The 7,367-nt window shown below is 33.9% G+C and overlaps 1 pseudogene; it reads right to left on the bottom strand.

Moving 5' to 3' along the window:
• Positions 1-373: 373 nt before the first annotated feature.
• Positions 374-4,010, bottom strand: LOC149248570 (phenylcoumaran benzylic ether reductase PT1-like; annotated as a pseudogene).
• Positions 4,011-7,367: the final 3,357 nt, after the last annotated feature.

The following is a 7,367-nucleotide window of genomic DNA, read 5'->3' as shown; positions in this document are numbered from 1 at the left end:
TATTAAAAATTTAGAATGAAAGATTTTAAATATAATATTAGATGAGATGGGTTCAAATGGATTGGATTTAACTGTGAAAATGAAAGTTATTTTTGTTTTTGTCAGCGAGCAAAGTTCAGAAAGAAGTTTATATTTCAAATTATAAGCATCCCACATTGTAAAAAATAGAAAATCAGATTCAACCATTTTAACTCTGCTATAATTTTAAAGAATTTTCATAATAAATTATTAATTCATAGACTTGCATAAACATAAAAGCAACTCCTCAATTTTTATTGTTTGTTCAGACACTTTGAGAAACTTCTTCGCACTATAGACTTTCATAAAGATAAAAGCAACTCCTGCTTTATATTATTCTGCCAAGCACCAGGGTCTTTAAACAGACTGCCTAAGGAACTCTTCCACTGTCGTGTATTTCACGTCCGGGTAGAGCTCAGTGGCCTCCACATCATGAGGTCCAATTTCAAAATTGTTTAAATTCCCTCTCAGGAAAATAAAGTGGCAGCAAGCCAAATAAAGCTTTTCATCCCCGGTTTTAGCATCTGCGTCACGAACGACAAACAACATTTCACAACATCAAAATTACTAATCGTTTGACTCGCAAAAGATCAAGGAACATAAATACAGTGCATCAAGCAACAAAATCAATAATAAATGGATAAAACTGATGCAAGCGCTCTTTGTTTTTAATGCAAGCTATTGGAAGATGTTCAAATGTTAAAACTACTTTTTCCCTGAGGACATATTGATTGGTAACTACATTTTATTGTATGAGGTAGTATTCCTGGAAAGGGATTGCTTCCTAGTTTTAGTAGCTCAACCATAGAGTTTAATCTCAAGAATGTCAAGAGAGTATTCATGGTGCTTTAGCTACAGAAAATTACCAATTGAACTAATCCTCAAAGCTACCATTGTTAAGACTATTATTTAATAAAATACGAAATTAAAAGAGATTTTGTTTTCAAGAAAAGATTTCCAAATTCTAACCTGCAATTTTTTTCTGCAACTCTTCATCTGATACATAAACCTTCTCCTGAGTTTTGCCAATAATCTTCTCCCATACACCAACAAGTTCATTCACTTAGAAAATGTTGCTAGGAGGCATTATATAGAGGGACTTGTTGAGAGTTCTAGGGTCATCCAGAGTCTTCATGGTAAATGTTGCAACATCCTCCTCCTTCACAAAAGAAGCTGCATAACATGCATTCATCCATTAAAAAAAGGATCGACAAAAACTGGTTCAAATACTGGATCAAGTATTAGAATGCTAGCCATCAGAGAGTGAAGTTATTTCTTGGGCAGAAAGTAAACCCCACCTTTTGCATTTCCATCTCCATATATAGTAACTTTATCCCTTGGAGGGAGTGGAGGGGAGGGAGTACGGCCAATAAGGTCCAGCTGCCCCAATGTTGGCACAAAATACCTTGCAAAACAGTTGCATATGACATATGTGTAAGGGATGCCTTCTGCCTCAATGACCCTGCGAATTTTCACTGTGTTCTCGACAATGCTGGTTGCAAGCTCCACTGTATAATGGATTTTATCATATTCAAACCCGAACTCGGGGGGCAAGAACCTCTGTAAATATGCTCACCCACGGCTGTGGAAATTAGCACTGTGAAATACTCACGGGATTGAATTTAGTTATAAAAGCCTCTATTGATTAAATTGTTGTGCAAGAAGTAAGCGCTCAATCGTTTGAAGAGTTCACCCGGAAAATGTCAGGATAAAGAATGCAGTTTATTTAATACCTCACTGAGTATGTGTTGAGTTGTCTACTAAATTACGGTAATTATATTATAATAATGTTTCTTAAATTAAAGCAGAAATATTCACAACATACATATCGGTGGGAGCCAAGTATGTGTTGAGTTGTCTTCTAAATTACTGTAATTATATTATAATAATGTTTCTTAAATTAAAGCAGAAATATTCACAACATACATAAGATAAGATCGGTAGGTACAAGCATGAGTTTACGTGCTACGTGTTCAGTTTTATATTAAGAATGCTAGATAAATTAAAAATAAATAAATAATAACAACATTAGATTGAGAGATTGCTAGATACTCGACACTATGTAATAAATAAGAATATTAAATTACATAATGTTATTTAATATTTAGATTTTTGATATCTTTATAAAAAAAAATATTTTTTAGGTTATAATTTAATAAATTTAAAATTAAAATAAATTTTTTTCTTTTATATAAATATAAAAAATATAAATAAGAATATTAAATTACATAATTTTATTTAATATTTAGATTTTTTATATCTTTATTAAAAAAATATTTTTAAAATTATAATTTAATAAATTTAAAATTAAAATAAATTTGTTTCTTTTATATAAATATAAAAAATATTAGAATTAAAATAAATATAATTATTTATCATTTCTAAATATTAATTATTTTTTATTACCTTTAAATTAATATAAAAATATCATTCATAATGTGGCTAACCTAATTAATAGGCAAACTGTGATGTGGTTTAAATTAATGTAAAAATATCATATTTTGATATTTCCAATTTACCTAATTAATAGATAAAATGTAAGATGCTTTAAACTAATGTGAAAATATCATACCTTGATATTTCCAACTTCCTTTATTGCTTTGATAATATTCATTTGACTCATTTGCATAAACCCCCTATAGCTGAAATAACTATGTCCACTTTCTTAATTGCTTCCACAACACTTGTATAATCTTCTACAGATCCCTGCACACAAAACGTAATGATAAATAACACTTAGTGCTAAAATATCACATCATTTTACAATAACAACCTATCTTCCCCAATACCAGATAAATCAAAACAATTCTTGTCAAGTGGCCAAAAAACATAATAATATTTATGAATAACATGAAAAATAATATAATAAAATAAATATAAACAAAATAACTAATCAAATTATAATTAATAATCTATAACCACTTGTTTTATTTTAATAAATATTTATATTTTTTTTCTTCCATAACAAAGCATTTTCATTCACTCTAAAACAACAATATATTCACTCACTATAAAATAATTAAGAATATTTATTTTCAAAAAATCATTAAAATTTAAAATATCTATAAATTTATAAGACATATAATTAAAATAATCCTAAATAACACAAATTTAAACTATAGCTTCAAAATAACAATTCATTTGTTCAATCTAAAAGAATTAAAAATATTTTTTAAGAATAATCATTAATAAAAAAATAATTTTTTAAAACTATCATTAAAATTTAAGATATTTATAAATTTATAAAATATATAATTAAAATAAAGGGGAAAAAATATAACATGAATGATGAACTCTGGTCAGTTCTTTCATCAAAGCCAAAGCCATGGAGACACCCACAAGTAAAAGTAATAGTACCAAAAAACATTATAGCGCTGGAAATATGAATATGCCCATAATGGCACGAGGGGTGGAATATGATGAGCAAATTGCCTTATTATGGATGATTTTCTTGCCAGATACCGTTTAAAAATTTACAAAACTATTATAATCTTGATTTGAAAATATGAAAACAGATTGGAAACTGTGGAAAATCTAAAATTTGAAAAGGGAATTTCTTTTGAAATTCCAACCTTAATTGGCTTAATGAAAACATGAAATGATCAAATGAGTAATCAAAGAGAAAACTATATTCAGGTGCCATTTACCTGAAAGCTACAAAATCTTTCCTTTACATATGAATCTTGAGTATGAAATAACCACACATGAGACTATCAAATAAAAGATTAAATAAAAAATCATTATCAAGATGATCATGAATCAATTTCGAATATCAAAGGGCGAGGACAAGCACTTACAAGGAGTATATTAACACCTAAGGCCTTCAAGGATTCCAGGAACTGGGCTTTCTCAGAATCAGAAGAAGAAGCCGTGGACTCTCTCACTAGAAGGAATGTAGGATGGTCGAAAGCAAGGCTGGCTTTGGCAATATAACGACCAATGTAGCCTGTTGCTCCGATTATCAAGATCCTGTTGTTCCTAATGCTTGCCATTTTGCCCAATCTTTCCAATTCATTCAAAGAACGAGAGAAACAGAGAGACGTTGTATATAATTTAATCTTGGTGATTAGAGTGACGACCTGATAACAGCTCATCTGTTCAAATATAAATAATTATGCCGTAAGGCATTTTTAAGGCGTTTCCTTTGAAATGAATGCCCTCAGCTGCCACTGTGATATTCAACATTGGATGTAGTGTTAGACGATTGGAAAAATATTGGCCATTGGATTCTATTTTAGTCATGAGCCAATGCTTATGTCAGTTATCAACCAACTGATTAGTTTGAATGAATGCTTGTGTCAATTATCAACCCACTGATTAGGTTGTGTAGGAATTTACAGGGTAAGTTCCTCAGATAGAACACCAAAGGACACCGCTCACAAACAGATCACAGATCAATACACCAATATTTTTGACGTACTTAAAACCCTCAAAGAGGGAAACACTCCACGGCCTAAGCCAACGCGGCCACTTCAGGCAATATATTAATAAAAAGAATGAAAATTTACATAAGCTTCTCTCATGAATGATTACCCTACAAATGACCCTCCATGCTCTTTAAATAGAGATCATGGACCAATTGGGTGTTAAGCCACGGATCAAGTGTTGGTAATACCGAGGAGAGAATGAACCGTCGGATCACTACATATCGTGACCATCGGATTGTAAGTTACAAAATGTACATAGTAAAGAAACACACTTTACCTAACTCTATACTAGACCAAGTTATACTTAACTTTTTCCTATGTGTCGGAATATCCTAACATCCCCCCTTAAGAACAACTTGGGATAGGATTGAAGGATGTACAAATATGACACAATAGGAGAAGGAAGGAGGCACTAGAGCCTATCCCCCCTTAGTGACAACTTCCTGAACTCCAACCATAAATCGAAGTTTAGTAAACTTCGCCTCTGTGAGAGCCTTTGTAAAGATGTTTGCAACTTGATCATCTATTGAACAATATTGCACTTCAAGAACATGGTCATGAATGAGCTTTCTGATGAAGTGCATGTGCAGTTCAATGTGTTTGCTGCGCTGATGTTGGACTGGATCTTTGCATAGTTGAATGGCACTTTGATTATCACACCAAAGTGTAGTCGGATGCTACTGCTGAAAGACAAACTCTGACAGGATCTGACGAAGCCACAAGGCTTCCTTACTAGCTTCTACGGCACCACGATACTCTGCCTCTGCTGAAGAAATAGAAATGGCACCTTGTTTCTTGCAAGCCCATGTAATAGGTCCTGAACCAAGAGTGAACACATAACCTGCAGTAGACTTCCGATCATTAGGGTCATGAGCCCAATCGAAATCAGTGAAACCAACCAGTAGAGGCGCTGCTTGGGCACTGTAATGAATCCCAAAATGAACTGTACCTCGAACATAACGAAGTGTTCTTTTAGCTGCTTTCCAATGACTTTCATGTGGGTTTTGCATAAACCGAGCAACAAGGCCAACAGCAAAGGAAAGGTCAGGACGAGTATGGGTTAGATACAAAATTTTTCCTACAAGTTGACGGTATAAGGTAGCATCAACTGCAGGAGAAGTACAAGTGACTGAAAGTTTGACTCCAGATTGAAAGGGAGAAGGGGCTGGCTTACAGTCTTCCATGTGAAAATGGCGTAGAATATCACAGGCATACTTGGACTGGGAAAGGGAAATACCTTCCTTGGATTGCAAGACTTGAAGACCAAGAAAATAATGTAAGTGTCCTAAGTTTTTCATTTCAAACGTCCTTTTAAGGCTAGACTTCACATGGTTTATAAGGTTGGGATCACTACCAGTCAGGATAAGATCATCAACATAAAGAACAAGAATGATAAGAGACTTGCCCACTTTCTTGGTGTAGATAGTATTGTCAGAATGACACCTAGAAAAGCCATTTTCTAAAAGAAAGTTATCCATTTTGGCATACCAAGCTCGAGGAGCTTGCTTGAGACCATAAAGGGATTTCTTAAGCCGACATACAAGGCTGGAGTCTGTTTGTATAAAGCCAATAGGTTGTTCCATATAGATTTCTTCATGCAAGTCCCCATGCAAGAAGGCATATTTAACATCCATCTGATGGACTTCCCATTTGAAAGAGGCAGCAAGGGAAAGAACAAGGCGGATAGAGTTCATTTTGGCAACAGGGGAGAAGGTTTCAGTGTAGTCAATGCCTTCAACTTGTGAAAAACCCTTAGCAACAAGACGAGCTTTATGTTTATCAACTTTCCCATCTGGTCCATACTTGGTTCTGTAAACCCATTTGCATCTAACAAGTTTTCGTCCCTTTGGTAGAGGAACAAGATCCCATGTATCATTTGCCAATAATGAATGATATTCTTCATTCATAGCTGCTTCCCAATCTGGATGGCCTAAAGCTTCTGCAAAGGTGTCAGGATCATAATTCAATGAAGCTTGAGCCAGTAGAGAAGAGGCTCTATCAAACTGAGAACATGTACGTCGCTGATCTGTAGGATCACTGGCAAGATCACCTGTTGCATCCCGAGTAGCATGGACACATTTTGGAAGCTGAGGAGCTGAAGAAGGATCTTGAGAAGGTGGGGGAGGATTGTTATCCTCGCTTTCATCATCTGAAGAGGAAATATTTTCAAAAGTAGAAGAGATAGGGAGAGGTGGCACATCTGCCGAACTAGGCTCGTAGGCCAATATATTTTCAGTGAACTTTACATCTCTTCTAATGATAACATTTTTGGACTTAAGTAGAATAAGTCTATATCCTCTGACATCTTCAGAATATCCAACAAAAATACATTTTTCACTCTTAGGTTCTAAAGCTTTATGTTTCTCATCTGGAATATGGGCCCATGCTTCACTTCCAAAAACACGAAAGTGACTTACATCTGGTTTAATTGAGCTCCATGCTTCTTCTGGAGTGATATTCTTTAAAACCTTAGTAGGAGTGCGATTTATTATGTAATTTGCACAGTTAATTGCTTTTGCCCAAAAATTAAGACCAAGTCCTTTAGATTGAAGCATACAATTAGCCATTTCCTTTAAGGTGCGATTCTTCCTTTCAGCTACACCATTTTTTTGTGGAGTATATGGAACAATATGTTGCATTTGAATTCCATTCTCAGTGCAAAAGTTGATGAATTTGTTGTTAACATATTCTCCACCATTATCAGATCTTAGCTTAAGAATTTGATGTCCAGATTGTTTTTCAACAAAGGCCTTAAAGGCCAAGAACATGTTAAATACTTCACTCTTGAGTTTTAAGAAGTATACCCAAGTTCGTCTGGAGAAATCATCAATGAAAGTTAAGAAATACTTGTAGCCAGAGAATGAAACAACTAGAAGTGGACCACATAAATCACTATGCACAAGCTGTAAAGTGGTTGGTTCG

Source organism: Pinus tabuliformis, chromosome 7 (assembly GCF_031772625.1).
Source record: "Pinus tabuliformis cultivar Carrire ecotype Pingquan chromosome 7, CPIR1, whole genome shotgun sequence".
Lineage (NCBI taxonomy): Eukaryota > Viridiplantae > Streptophyta > Pinopsida > Pinales > Pinaceae > Pinus > Pinus tabuliformis.
The sequence above is the reverse complement of the archived record's forward strand: the minus strand, read 5'-3'. Positions and strand labels throughout refer to the sequence as shown.